Here is a 15,344-nt window from a genome sequence, read left to right as displayed (position 1 = left end):
GAACAACCATCTGTGGATCAGTATCCAATCAGGACTAGATATGGTGGCAAAAGAAAATACTATGGTTCAATGAAAGGGAGCAGTAATGTGAGACGTCGTGACTAACCCAAGGTAATTAACCTATCATCTCACACACTAACAGATCTACAAGTCTCCATATTGGAAAAGGGCCTTACCTTCTCTCCTATCCGACCCATAGATACCTTCACGAGCATAAAGGACATACACCTATTTGCTCAAAAATTGATGTTAAAAAGATTTCATGAGAAGAGTAATATGGGTTTAATATTGGATACTGAGGAAGAAAAAGCAGCCCTTGCCGTTGTGGAATCCCTAGCTGAGGATACTTCTTTAACGGATGATGAATCTGATGTGGTAAGCACTTTTCCAGCTTATTTATGCAATAAATCAAAAAAATTCCCTAGTATAGCCTCGTGCCCAGCTGTGGACATGTTTGTCAAACTTGTTGCCAATGCTGTGGAAAAATTGAGATCCAAAAAATCACCTAAAATGAAACTAGAGGAGGAAAAAGCTATAAAAGAGATGGAATCTCGGAGTGATATTGTTTTTAAGATGGCTGATAAGGGTGGTAATCTGGTAATATGGCCTTGTGAACTATATGAGAAACAAGCCTATAAACTATTACTTAATAAAAACTGTTATAAGAAATTATCATATAACCCATGCACTAAATTCCAACAAGAACTTAAAGACATATTACAAACAGCCCATGAGAAGAATATCATTCCAAAGAAATTTTTGGATTAGATGATTTAGTTGAAACCTCGCCTTCCAACTTTTTACCTTATCCCTTATCCCCAACATTCACAAAAATATGATGGACCCTACTGGTTTGAAGAACCTAGAATATAAGACATATTTTCAGTTGTTTCCCACTTTTTTGTTAAGTATATAATTCCACATGTGTTAATTCATAGTTTTGATGCCTTCAGTGTGAACGTACAATTTTCATAGTCATGAAAATACAGAAAAATCTTTAAATGAGAAGGTGTCTCCAAACTTTTGGTCTGTACTGTACATTTGGAGGAAGGTATGATTCTGGTCACTGCCGATGTGAAAGCCCTACATACATCCATCAGGCACATTGATGGGCTACAAGCAGTGGATTGGTTCCTGATAAACAGCAATTTGGACCAACATTCATTCTAACACATAATTGCTTTATTTTTAATGAACAAATATTTATTCAATCCCAAGGTACCGCAATGGGGGCGGCATGTGCCCCCTCCTATGCAAACTTGTCTATGGGAGCTTGGGAAAGTGAGGTTCTACAATGCAGTCCAGTTGTGTGCTCTGACAGGATGTTATATTGACGACATACTGTTTGTGTGGCAGGGTACATGTGATGAATTGGATTTATTCATGTTTAATTTAAATATAAATGATAGGAATATTAGATTAACTTATTCCAGTGGTCTTAAACTCAGTTTTATTGATATAGATCTTCAAATAACTCAGGATGGACTTATAATGACTGACAACTTTAGGAAATCTACTGCCACTAATTTCATCCTTTATGCAGACTCATCACATGTACCCTCCACCATTCAAGGGATACCGATTGGCCAGTATCTCAGAGCCAGGAGGATCTGTTCAATAAAAGAGTCATTTAAAAATCAGGCTGCAGACCTATACTCTAGATTCAGGGACAGAAGTTATAGCCACAGAACAATTAGGAAGGGCTATAGGAAAGCAAAAAATCTTTCCAGAAACCAACTGCTGTATAATAACAATCCAAAAAAAAGTGATTGAAAACCTGATCAGACACGCTTAATCACACCCTACCATAGCCAATGGAACCAATTTACTAAAATTATACAAAGACATTGGGGGGATTTTGCAGACTGATCCAATTATTGGAAGAATCATCACGGACAGACCCTGTATTACTGCCAAAAGGTCCAAAAATTTCAAGGACCTTGTTCAGAGTCATTACCAAAAACGTGACAGAAATGAGGAATGAGGAATATTTTGCCAACTACATAAGGTTTTTGCCATTGTGGGCACTGCAAAGCATGCCAGAATTTAACTAAGAGAAAAAAAAATTCAATTCAGATAGAACTAAGGAATTTACAATCAACAAATTCCTGACATGCTCCTCTAAAGGGGTGATTTATCTGGCTTAATGTACTTGTCCAAAAATCTACATCGGTACGACCACCCGTGAACTTTGAGTGAGAGTGCGTGAGCACATAAGAGACATTGAAAAATCTGATGATGGGGAGGAAATTGGTGAACTAAAAACCCTACCAACTCAATTTAAATATTATCACAACAGTGATGCAAGACTTCTGAAGATTGTGGCAATAAATCAGGTAGTGCTGGATGGCAGGGGTGGTGACTTATTTAAAGTCCTCTCGCAATTGGAGAGTTGCTGGATTTAAAGATTAAAAACAATAGCCCCATATGGTTTAACCCCTTTAAAGCCCAAGACATACCAATATGTATCTGCGCCCTGGGCTTTAAGAGCCTGATACGTATTATTATGTCTTTGCGATCGCGCACGCACACAGGCTTTGTGGGTGCAATCGCCGCCGGGTGTAAGCTGATTGTCACAGCACCGCTCCCAGCACATTAACCCCGCAATGCTGCGATCGAAGTAGATCACAGCATTGCAGGGGCTAGGGGAGGTGATCGGGACACTCACCTCTCCTGCCGGCCTCCAGGGCTGTCTGCCATGGTTCCCGGATGTTGCCATGACGACTTGATGTCGTCATGACAACATCCGGGTCACCAGACAGCAGGAAGATATTTTGGTCATGAGCAGTGCATGACCAAAGTATCTTCTGCATCTGCAGCGCTGACAGCATGTATAGCACAGAGATGGTGCTCCATCCCTATGCTATACAGGCGATCAGAATAAAAAAGTGAAAGTCCCATAGTGGGACAAAGAATAAAAGTAAAAAAAATGTCAGAAAGTGAAAAAAAAAATCCTAAAAATATAAAAAAAAAAATAATAATCCACGAAAAATAAAAATATAATGTACCCATCAATAAATATTATTATGAAAAAAAAAACAATAAAAGTACACATATTTGATACCGCCGCGTCCGGAACCACCTGACCTATAAAACTGTCCAATTAGTTAACCCCTTTAGTGAACACGGTAAAAAATAAATAAATAAAAAACGAAGCAAAAAACAATGCTTTATCATCATACCGCCAAAAAAAATGGAATAACACGCGATCAAAAAGACGAATATAAATAAAAATGGTACCGCTGAAAACGTCATCTTATCCCGCAAAAAACAAACCACCATACAGCTCAATCAGCTGAAAAATAAAAAAGTTATAGCTCTCGGAATAAAGTGATGCAAAAAAATATTTTTTTCTATAAAATAGCTTTTATTGTGTAAAAGCGCCAAAAGATAGAAAAATTATATTAATGTGGTACCGCTGTAAATGTACTGACCTGAAGAATAAAGCTACCTTATCAATTTTACCACACGCGGAACAGCATAAAAAAATGAAAAAAAAAACAATTCCTGAATTGTTGGTTTTTGTTTATTCTGCCTCCCAAAAATTGGAATAGAAAGCGATCAAAAAATGTGCCTGAAAATGGCACCAATAAAAACGCCAACTCATCCCACAAAAAACAAGCCGCCACAAGACTCTGTCGGCCAAAATATTGAAAAATTATAGCTCTGAAAATATGGCGGTGCAAAAACTAGATTTTACAAAAAAATGCGTCTTTTAGTGTGTGACAGCTGTCAATCATAAAAACCCGATATGATTCTGGTATCACTGTAATCGCACCGACCCAAAGAATAAAATCGTCTAATCACTTATACCGCACGAAGAACGGTGTAAAAAATAAACTCTCGGGTTAGGGTTGTGCAAGGGTTAGGGTTGGGGTTAGGGTTGGGCTAGGGTTATGGTTGGGGTTAGGGTTAGGGTTGTGCTAGGGTTAGGGTTGGGGTTAGGGTTGCGCTAAGGTTGCGGTTGGGGTTAGGGTTGGGCTAGGGATAGGGTTTTGGCTGGGGTTAGGGTTGGGCTAGGGTTGGGGTTAGGGTTGGGCTGGGGTTGGGGTTAGGGTTGGACTAGGGTTAGGGTTGGGATTTTTTTCAAAAGTAAAAAAAAAGAGATGACGACATGGCGACTAGTGTTGAGTGCAAGTGCTCTCTACTTGAGTTTGCTCAGGTATGCACTGAGTATCGCGGGTACTCGAGTGGCATATGGTTCGCGGTCAAAAAACCCTGCCATGCACGAGCGATCCCCGCATGTTTTTTTTGGGTGTCTAATTACCGTGAAACATGTGGGCGGGGACTCTAGCATGTCACTTGAGCACCTGCGATACATGGTGAATACCTGAGTAAACTCAAGTAGCGAGAACTTGCACACAAGACTAATGACAACTTATTCAATATGATGACCTAATGTTATCAAATTCTGTGTCGTACCTCTGGGTTCAAAATGTTCACTTTACCCCTTTATAAAATCCTTGAGGGGTGTAGTTTCCAAAATGGGGTCAATTGTGGGGGGTTTCCACTATTTAGGCACATCAGGTGCTCTCCAAATGCGACATGGCATCCGCTCTCGATTCCAGCCAATTTTGCATTCAAAAAGTCACACAGTGCTCCTTCCCTTCTGAACTCTGCCGTGCGCCCAAACACTGTATTTTCCCCACATATGGGGTATTGACGTACTCAGGAGAAATTGCACAAAAGTTTTTGGGGTCCATTTTCTCCTCTTACCCTTGTGAAAATAAAAAAATTGGGGCTAAAACATCATTTTTGTTGAAAAAGTTTGATTTTTTTATTTTTACGGCTCCATGTTATAAACTTCTGTAAAGCACTTTGGGGTTCAGTGTGCTCACCACACATCTAAATAAGTTCCCTGAGGGGTCTAGTTTCCAAAATGGTGTCACTTGTGGGGAATTTCCACTGTTTAGGCACATCAGGGGCTCTCCAAACGCAACATGGTGTCCGCTAATTATTCAAGCAAATTTTACATTCAAAAAGTCAAATGGCGCTCCTTCCCTTCTGAACCGTGCCGTGCGCCCAAACAGTGTTTTTTCCCCACATATGGGGTGTCAGTGTGCTCAGAGGAAATTGCACAACAAATTTTGGGGTCCATTTTTCCTGTTACACCTACAAAAATAAAAAAAATTGGGTCTAAGTAACACTTTTGTGAAAAAAGTTAAATGTTCATTTTTTCTTGCACATTCCAAAAATTCCTGTGAAGCACCTGAAGTTCTTGAATGTGGTTTTGAGCACATGAAGGGGTGAAGTTTTTAGAATCATGTCACTTTTGGGTATTTTCTGTCATAAAGACCCCTCAAAGTGACTTCAAATGTGCTGTGGTCCCTAAAAAAATCATTTTGTAAATTTTGTTGGAAAAATGAGAAATCGCTGGTCAAATTTTAACCCTTATAGCTCCTTAATTTAAAAAAAATTTGGTTCCAAAATTGCACTGATGTAAAGTAGACATGTGGGAAATGTTATTTATTAACTATTTTGTGTGACATATCTCTCTGATTTAAGGGCATAAAAATTCAAATTTTGTAAATTGCAAAATTTTCAAAATTTTCACCAAATTTCCATATTTTTCACAAATAAACGCAAGTGATATCGAAGAAATTTTACCACAATTATGAAGTACAATATGTCATGAAAAAACAATTCAGCCAGGTTCTTTCCATATTAGAGTGCTAGAAATCCAGCTATTTAAAACTGTGTTTTTACTCCGTCAAACGGATCACATATAAGTTGTCAGAAAATACTGCCATTTCTGGCCTCCATTAAAAATTTCCTTTAGTGTGACATTGAAGCAATACACCGCAGTTTGCTGTTCAAACTACTTACCTACAGGCCAGGTATTTAAAACTCTGTTTTCTCCGTCACACGGATCACATATACGTTGTCAGAAAATACTGCCATTTCTGGCCTCCATTAAAAATTTCCTTTAGGCTGTATGACCACGATGCGTTTTTCAAGCATTTATGCTGCGGAATTTCCGCAGCGTAAATGCTTTGGAAACGCTTGGAAAACCTTCCCCCATGGTCTCCAATGCAATTCTGCACTTTCAATGTCCATGCTGCGTATTTTTCCGCAGCGTTTTTGCGACGCTCAAAAATACGCAGCATGTCTATTAATTTTGCGGAAGCGCTGCGTTTTTGCCGCCATTGACTTGCATTAGAACGCGCCAATTCCGCAAGACTGCATCTGTACTTGCTTAATTGGCGCATTCTAATGTGCGGATGGTACCCGGGTGAGGAGGACAGGAGACTCTCCTCCACACCCAGGTACCATTAAAACCCCTAAAAAATAAAGATTATATTCACCTTCCGACGGCCCCCGGACTCCTTCCCTGTGCTTGCCTGCAGATCACGCAGGACTGATGGAAATGCGCTGATGTCACAGTCACAGTCATGTGACGGCAGTTCTTTCAGTACAGTGTACCGCGATCTGCCGGCAGCCAGCACAGGAGCGCAGCAAGTCTCAGGGGCCATCAGAAGATAAGTATAGGTTTATTTTTTTTATTTTTAACCATTCTCTCGGGTCTCACTATATAAATCCATGCCGTTTGCATAGATTTATATAGTGTGACCTAGTTGTCAAGCACTTTCCAAGTGATGCTAAAATCGTTTGGAAAGCGCTTGACACCCGCATGCGGAAATGCAAGTGAAGAACGCTTCATTTCCGCATGTCCCTGGCATGAAAAACGCATGTACAATCCGCATGCATTTTTTTCTGCCAGGGAGATGCAGAAACACTCAGGAAAAAATCCTGAGCATTTCTGCATCGTGGCACATAGCCTTAGTGTGTCATTGAACCAATTCACCGCAGTTTTCTGTTCAAACTACTTACCTACAGGCCAGGTATTTAAAACTCTGTTTTCTCTGCCACACGGATCACATATACGTTGTCAGAAAATACTGCCATTTCTGGCCTCCATTAAAAATTTCCTTTAGTGTGTCATTGAAGCAATTCACCGCAGTTTGCTGTTCAAACTACTAACCTACAGGCCAGGTATTTAAAACTCTGTTTTCTCCATCACACGGATCACATATAAGTTGTCAGGAAATATTGCCATTTCTGGCCTCCATTAAATATTTCTTTCAGTGTGTCAGTGAAGCAATTCACAGCAGTTTGCTGGTTAAAAAACTTACCTACAGGCCAGGTATTTAAAACTCTGTTTTCTCCATCACATGGATCACATATAAGTTCACTCCAAACTCAGTCATTTGTAGTGAGAGTGGAAGATACTGTCCTCCACTTAAAATGGGCAAGGCACGTGGCAAGGGATGGGGAACTGGAAGTGATGGTAATGGTGCATGCAGAGGGCGAGGACAAGGTCGTGGGCAAGCCGAAATTGTGCCACAACAAACACCCACATCGTCTCGCCTTACCTTCCTGCCCCAATTTCTAGGGGACTGAAGCACACCACTATTGAACCCAGAGCAGTGTCAAAAGGTTGTTGGTTGAATAGCGGATAATGCTTCCAGTCGTCACTTAGCCACCACCACCACCACCCTGTCTTCCACACGTTCAAGTCTCAGTAGCCGTGAGTTTGGACCACATATTCCTCACCCTGATCCTCCTTCCTCCCACCATGCCGAGTACCCAGAGACAACTGATCCCACACTTGGACACTCTGAAGAGCTGTTCACTTTTCCATTTATAGATTCGGGCCTCTCATCCGGTCCACTTGAAGCGGGGCAAGAGGAGATCGCATGTAGCGATGCCCAAATATTTGAGCAGCCACGGTCACATGAAGACGACGGTGGGAAAGTGTCTCAAGAGGTGGACGATGATGAGACACAATTGCCAGAAAGTCAGGTGGAGTACCAGGGTGCGGAAGTGGAAGACGAGGTGGTGGATGATATAGTAACTGACCCAACCTGGCAGGAGAACATGCAGAGTGAGGACAGCAGCACACAGGGGGAAGGAGGCAGAGCACCCCAACAGGCAGGAAGAAGCAGTGTGGTGGCCGCAGACACAAGGCAGGCAACCATTCCCCAAAACACCAACACGAAGGAAGTTGCCTGTACAACTGTTAGGTCTTCCCGAGTCTGGTTGTTTTTTAAAGACTCTGCCGATAACCCCAAAAAGGCCATTTGCACCACCTGCCAGGCCAGCATCAGCAAAACGACAAAACGACCAGCCTGACCACCACCAGCATGATCAGGCACATGCCAGCAAAGCACCCGACTTTGTGGGCCGAACCGCAGGGTCCAGGAACAGTGTCTGCAGGTGGCACCATTGCTTCTTCTGCTGTTGTGCATGCAAGCCAATCCCCTATCCATTTTGCATGTGAAGACGCCTCCTGTACTCCACCTGTCATTGCACACTCTCAAGTAGCAGCATCATGAAGTACGTCCATGTTCTTGTCCGAGCGCAGTGTTCAGTTGTCCATACCCCAGTCCTTGGAACGCAAGCGCAAATATGCAGCCAACGCCCCACAGGACGCACTACTAAATTCTCACATTTCACGACTGCTTGCGCTCGAAATGTTGCCTTTTAGACTCGTGGAGATGGAAGCATTCCGCCACCTGATGGCGGCGGCCATCACTCGGTACTCTGTCCCCAGCCGCCACTATTTCTCCCCGTGTGCCGTCCCCGCATTAGACAAGCACAGGTCCCAAAACATTAGCCATGCTCTCAACAAGGCAGTTACCGGTAAAGTCCACCTAACCACGGACACGTGGACATTTTCTTGTGGGCAAGGATGGTACATCTCGCTGACGGCCCACTGGGTTAACATAGTGGAAGCCGGGACCCAGTTTGACCTTGAGACGGAACACGTCCTCCTGACGCCAAGGATTGCGGGCCCTAGGTCAATCAGGGTCACCCGCACAGTCTACATCTCCTGCAACTCATCCTCTTCAGCCTCCTCTTCAGCCTCCATATCCGAAATGACCACATCAGTCACTAGCTGGAAGTACTGCAGCACTGCCTCGGCCAAGCGGCAACAGGCTGTGCTGAAGCTAATATGATTAGCTGAAAAAACGCACAATGCTGAAGAGTTGTGGACAGCTCTGAAAGAGCAGGCAGATCTGTGGCTTACACCGCTGAACCTACAGCCAGGAATGGTCGTGTGTGACAATGGCCGGACCCTGGTGGCGGCTCTGAGGCGAGGCGAGCTCACACACGTACCATGCCTGGCCCATGGGCTTAACCTCATGCTTCAGCGGTTTCTCAAATCCTACCCAGAGCTGCCGGATCTGCTTGTTAAAGTACGCCGCCTGTGTGCCCATTTTAGAAAGTCAGCTACAGCTTCCTTGCAGTGTTTCAGTAGCGTTTGCAGCTTCCAGCTCACAGACTGGTGTGTGATGTCCCCACGCATTGGAACTCTACACTGCAGATGTTGGAGTACAATGAGATGGAGCAAGGAACCATACAGGGTGATTACTCACAACATCTCATCTCAATGTGGATTGGGTGATAATGAGGAAGAGGAGGAGGAGGAGGAAGGACAGGAGCTAGTTTCATGCACTATTGACGGTACTACCTGCACAGCTGTCATACCGTCTGTTCAGCATGGATGGCCAGAGGACAGAGAAGAGGAGGCGGAGGAGGAGAGCATGGTCAGTCATCCTCTTGGTGAGGACACGGAAGTCTTGCCTGTTAGTAGTCTGGCACGCATGGCTGAGTTTATGTTATGCTACCTTTCCCATGACCCTCGCGTTCTCAAAATTTTGGGTGACAGTCATTACTGGTTGGTGACACTTCTAGTCACACGCTACAAGGAGAACTTTATATCTCTTATTCCTGAGGCGGACAGGTCTACAAAAATGAGGCTGTACCAGAAGGCCCTTTTTGAGGAACTATTAAAGAAATTCCCTTCTGAAAACGCTGGCGGAAGAGGGCACACTTTGTTGGACAACCAAGGAGTACAGGCGAGAGAGACACAACTTCAATCCAGCAGAGGCAGGGGAACACTGTCAAAGTTCTGGGAGAGTTTTCTCAGACTCTCCCATCGCACAGGCCCTGAGGCGCGGGGTTCTCTCACAAGGAGTGCAAAGTTTGGAAATATGCTGAGGGAGTACCTTGCCGATCGTACCAACGTCCTCCGTGATTCCGCTGTGCCTTATAATTATTGGGTATCCAAGCTGGATACGTGGAATGAACTGGCTCTCTATGCCTTGGAGGTCCTGGCCTCCCCTGCCGCCAGCATTATATCAGTACCGGTTTTTAGTGCCGCTGATGGAATTATAACTGATAAGCGCATCTGCCTGTCAACTGTAAATGCTGACAGGCTGACTCTTATAAAAATGAACAAGGGCTGGATTGGGCGAGACTTCTCAACACCACCGAATGATAGCAGCGTAACATAAACTCAAATCCAATGTCTTTTCTTGGGAGGTGTATTCCCATTCACCTTTTCACACCCACACATGGGTTTACGCTTCCTGATTTTGGCTATTTGCTCTTGGTCTCCTCCTTCTCCTCATCCTCCACCACCATATCACCAGGGTGACCGTGGTCCGTGATGCAACACCCGCATAATTTTTTTAAAGGGTGTTTATGATGCCGTAAAAAAAAAATTTTATACAGAATTTTCATGTATACCCCCCAGGGGTAAATGTTTGTCAGCCCATATATTTAGTGCATGGGCATTACAAGTATAGGAGGCTAACTCCTTTCTATTGGGAACATTTTTTTATTAGGCCCTCCTCCACATCTCTTCCAAGGGTCATTGAAGTGCCTCCAAATTTTTGGCAGCCCTTGCATTCACTGCATAGGCCAACACTATGGGAGACTCTCTACTTTCTAATGTGAATTTGTCGTTACTGCGGCCCTGCTCTATGTGTCTTTAAATTCTTAGTGGGTTTTTCCTAAAATTGGTCAGTCGTTGGGCTCACTGCACACCCTATAACTGTATAGCAGACCCTCTCCTTTCTAATGGGAACATGTCGTACCTTGTTACTGTGGCCCTGCTCTATTTGTCTTTAAACTCTTAGTGGGGTTTTTCCTAAAATTGATCAGCCGTTGGACTCACTGCATACCCTATAACTGTATAGCAGACCCTCTCCTTTCTAATGGGAATTTGTCGTTACTGTGATCCTGCTCTATGTGTCTTTACACTTAGAATACTGTGTACAGTTTTGGTCTCCAGTGTATAAGAAAGACATAGCTGAACTAGAGAGGGTGCAGAGAAGAGCGACCAAGGTTATTAGAGGACTGGGGGGTCTGCAATACCAAGACAGGTTATTACACTTGGGGTTATTTAGTGTGGAAAAAAGAAGGCTTAGGGGTGATCTTATTACTATGTACAAGTAAATGAGGGGACAGTACAAAGACCTTTCTACTGATCTTTTTACTCTGAGGCCAGAGATGGGGACAAGGGGGCATCTTCTACGTCTGGAGGAAAGAAGGTTTAATCATAATCACTGATGGGGATTCTTTACTGTAAGAGCAGTGAGACTATGGAACTCTCTGCCGCATGATGTTGTAATGAGTGATTCACTATTAAAATTTAAGAAGGGCATGGATGCCTTTCTTGAAAAGTATAATATTACAGGTTAAATATACTAGATTCCTTGATAGGGCGTTGATCCAGGGAACTAGTCTGATTGTTGTATGGAGTCGGGAAGGAATTTTTTTCCCCAATGTGGAGCTTAGTGTTTTTGGCAGCCCTTGTACTCACAGCATGGGCATTACCACCCGCTCCTTTATAATGGGAACATTTTTTTTTTACTGAGACTCTCCTCTTTGTCTCTCCAAAGGGATATTGGGTTGCGTCCGAATTTTTGGCAGCCCTTGCAGGCACTGGATACTCAATAACAGTATAGGAGACCCACTTGTTAATAATGGGAACAACAAAGCATAGCCGGCTGATGGCTCTCTAACAATAGCTAGGGCCGACTGCTGTCCTTTTAAGAATAGTAAAGGCCGTCTGATGGCCCTTTAAAAATAGGCTTCATGACTTTCAGAGACTCTCCATCATAAATAAAACAGGATGTGTCTGATGATGTGTCACACACCACATTGCCAGGTAAGGTTGTAAAATGTCACTTCCCGGTGAATGCATTTGTCTTTAAAAAATAACGTAAAAAAAAAAAAAGTAGGATCGTTCTTTAGTATAGAAAACAGCGTCACCAATTTAACCTCAATGTAATCACATTGTTCAGCTTATGCACCTCCTCCTCCATCTCCGAAATGACTACATCAGTCACAAGCTGACAGCACTGCAGCACTGCCTTGGCCAAGCCGCAACAGACTGTGCTGAAGATAACATGCTTAATTGACAAACCACCCAGTGCTGCAGAGTTGTTGAAAGCTGTAACACAGCAGCCTGATCTGTGCCTCTCACCGCTGAACATACAGCCATGGTCGTGTGTGACAATGGGCGGAACCTGGTGACGGAGAAATGACAGCCGGGGTACATACGGTTTCCCTCCTTTCACCAAGCTAAAGAATATGGCTGTGGTGAAATACAACTCCCACTGAGAAGCTTCAGATTGAAAAACATTGTGCCCACCAGAGGATTTGATTCTGAGGGATAACCTTTCTCGCCCACTCAAGAGCCCCATAGCAGCTGCAAAGTTAGCGCTATCATGAACTCTCCTGAGGTAGAAGCCAAGGCACACCAGAGGATTCTCTGGTGAGACCGTTCAACCCTGCCGAGAAGCAGTCCTTGCTAAGAAAAGTGTGTGGGAAGGTTCCCGGACACTCTATTTTTACTGAGGAGCAAACACGGGGAGAACATACAAAGTCCTTGCAGATGTTGTCCTTGCTGGGATTTGAACCCAGGATCCCAGCGCTGCAAGGCTTCAGTGCTAACCACTGATCCAATGTGCTGCCGTTCACCCTCTCATATCTAACAGGCTGGAGAAACTGGCACCTACTGCCACTCTATCTTCAGCTCCTTTGTGAGAAAATGTATTTGGGCAGCCACTCAGTCTACCAAATAAAGTTCCTGAGAAGGAAATTGGGGATGGCTTCGCTACTGGTACTGGGGGCAGTGCTAATACCATGGCGTTGTACCATAGTTTGCTGGAAATATTCCATGCTGGTAGGAGGCAAGCAAATTCCCACAGAAAAGTACCAGCAGTAATGTTCAGGCCACATTTCAAGTGCAAGCAGCTTTAGAGGACTTCCTGGGAGAAATGACACGCAGGGTAGATACGGTTTCTCTCTATGCCAGTCCTTTCACCAAGCTAAATACAACTCAGCAAAAAAAGTTGTGGACTGGCTCTGTACCGTCCCAGGCCACATTCACCTGTCCACGTGTTTGTGGGTAGGCGGTCCTTCCCAGTAAGTGCACTGGGGAGGGCACGGGTAATGTTGTGGGACCCGTGCTTGTGGAAGGCGGAGGCGTTACCGGGAAATATAGTGGCGGCTGGGGACCGAGTATGGACAACCGGCCACCGCTGGCATGAGGTTGTGAAAAGCTTCCGCCTCCATGAGCTTAAAAGGCCATATTTCTAGTGCAAAGAGCTGCCCAGAAATCTGACAGTTTAGTGTTGTGGCCTGTGGGTGGGTGGCTGGCTGCATACTTGCACTGCCATTCCAAGTAACAGAAAACTAAGTAGATGGTGGCCTCTATCATCATCATGGCCTCACCTCAGCACTATGAACTCTCCCAAAGGAGAAGCCAGGGCCCGCCGGAGGAGTCTCCGGTTCTCTGGTGGGCCCGTCCAACCCTGCCGAAAAGCAGCCCTGGATAAGAAAAGTGTGGGAGAAGGTTCCCGGACACTCTATGGCAGCTTTTTTAATGTGGATCGGCCACGCTTATGCATGTTATTTCTCAAAACACATTACAGTTCAGGCCATTGTCCAAATCTGTATTCAAGACATTAAATGTGCAAAGAAAGATGTGTGTGTGTGTCAAAGCACCACCGACAAGTGCGAGTTGATGATGGATGGGCTGCCATTGCTTCTGCAACAAGCTCAATTACAGGACTTCCTGGGAGAAATAACAGGGGTAGACACGGTTTCCCTCTATGCCAGTCCTTTTACCGAGCTAAATACAACTCTCAGCAAAAAAAGTTGTGGACTGGCTCCGTACCGTCCCTGGCCACATTCACCTGTCCACGTGTTTGTGGTTAGGCGGTCCTTCCCAGTAAGTGCACTGGGGAGGGCACGGGTAATGTTGTGGGACCCGTGCTTGTGGAAGGCTGTAGGTGATACCGGGAAATATAGTGGCGGCTGTGGACCGAGTATGGACACCTGGCCGCCGCCGGCATGAGGTTATGAAAAGCTTACGCCTCCACGAGCCTAAAAGGCCACATTTCAAGTGCAAGCAGCTGTCAAAAATTTGGCAGTATAGTATTGCAGCCTGTGGGTGGGTGGGTGGCTGGCTGCCTGCATACTTCCAAGGAATGGGGTAGGGACAACTGAACGCTGCAGTGGGACAAGGATGTGGACGGTGTTTGTTGCAAGTCTGCAATGACAGGTGCATGGCGGGAGGCATCTTCTCATGTGCCAAGGATCACTTATGATGAGCACACTTTTAGACAGTGACCTGGGAGACAGAGATGCTTCCAGAGGTCTTCCCCATGCTGTTCCCATGTCTTTTCAGCACTGTATGCATGTGTCTGATGATGTGTCACACACCACATGGCCAGATAAGGTTGTAAAATGTTAAAATGACATTTCCTGGTGAATGCATTTGTCTTGGTTGAAAGCAATGCAAAAGTGCAAAAACGCATTAAAAACGCTATGTGTGAACATAGCCCAAGTTGTGGAGGAGTATTTTTGTTTTTGGTTATTTATTTTGCCTTATATACCAGTCATTACCCTGGAAAGGATGTTCCTTAACATATTTCCCAGGAAAATCCATTTTGGTTTCGTTTTTATATGTTTTATTGTGAGTCCGTAAAAGTGGCGTAATACTCTGACCACGTTGCTGACAGCAGTGATCTGGGAGACAGAGATGCTTCCAGGGGTCTTCCCCATGCTGTCATTTGAGCACTGTTCTCATCGATTTGGGCAATTTTTAGGCCCTCTGCAGACCGCCGGGGGAAGCTGCCTGAAAAATGCTCTTGTTTCCCATAGACTTAAATTGGGCTCCTTGCTCGGGTCGAGAACCCGACTATTCCAATTTGCTCGACCCGAGCAACGAGTACCCGAGCATTTTAGTGCTCGCTCATCACTAATAATAAGGATACACCTTAATGCACTCTATTGGCATGCATTTGCACTTTAACCCCAGACATCTAGGATATATAGACTTATATTACTCGTGAAATGCAATCATGTGAAATCTTCAGATTGTTTTAAGTTACTAATTTTTTGAACAATGCACTTGTCACTTTATTTGTATACTATACTCTATAAATTGATGATGGAGACTATTAATATAACTATGCTTTGAAATTGATTGGTTATTATAAATGAAATGTGGAGTGCCTTTCCCTCTCTTGTGGTACTTT

The sequence above is a fragment of the Phyllobates terribilis genome, unplaced genomic scaffold (assembly GCF_046119375.1).
Source record: "Phyllobates terribilis strain yellow unplaced genomic scaffold, ASM4611937v1 Scaffold_4__5_contigs__length_816908805, whole genome shotgun sequence".
Taxonomy (NCBI): Eukaryota; Metazoa; Chordata; class Amphibia; order Anura; family Dendrobatidae; genus Phyllobates; species Phyllobates terribilis.
Note: the sequence above shows the minus strand (reverse complement) of the source record.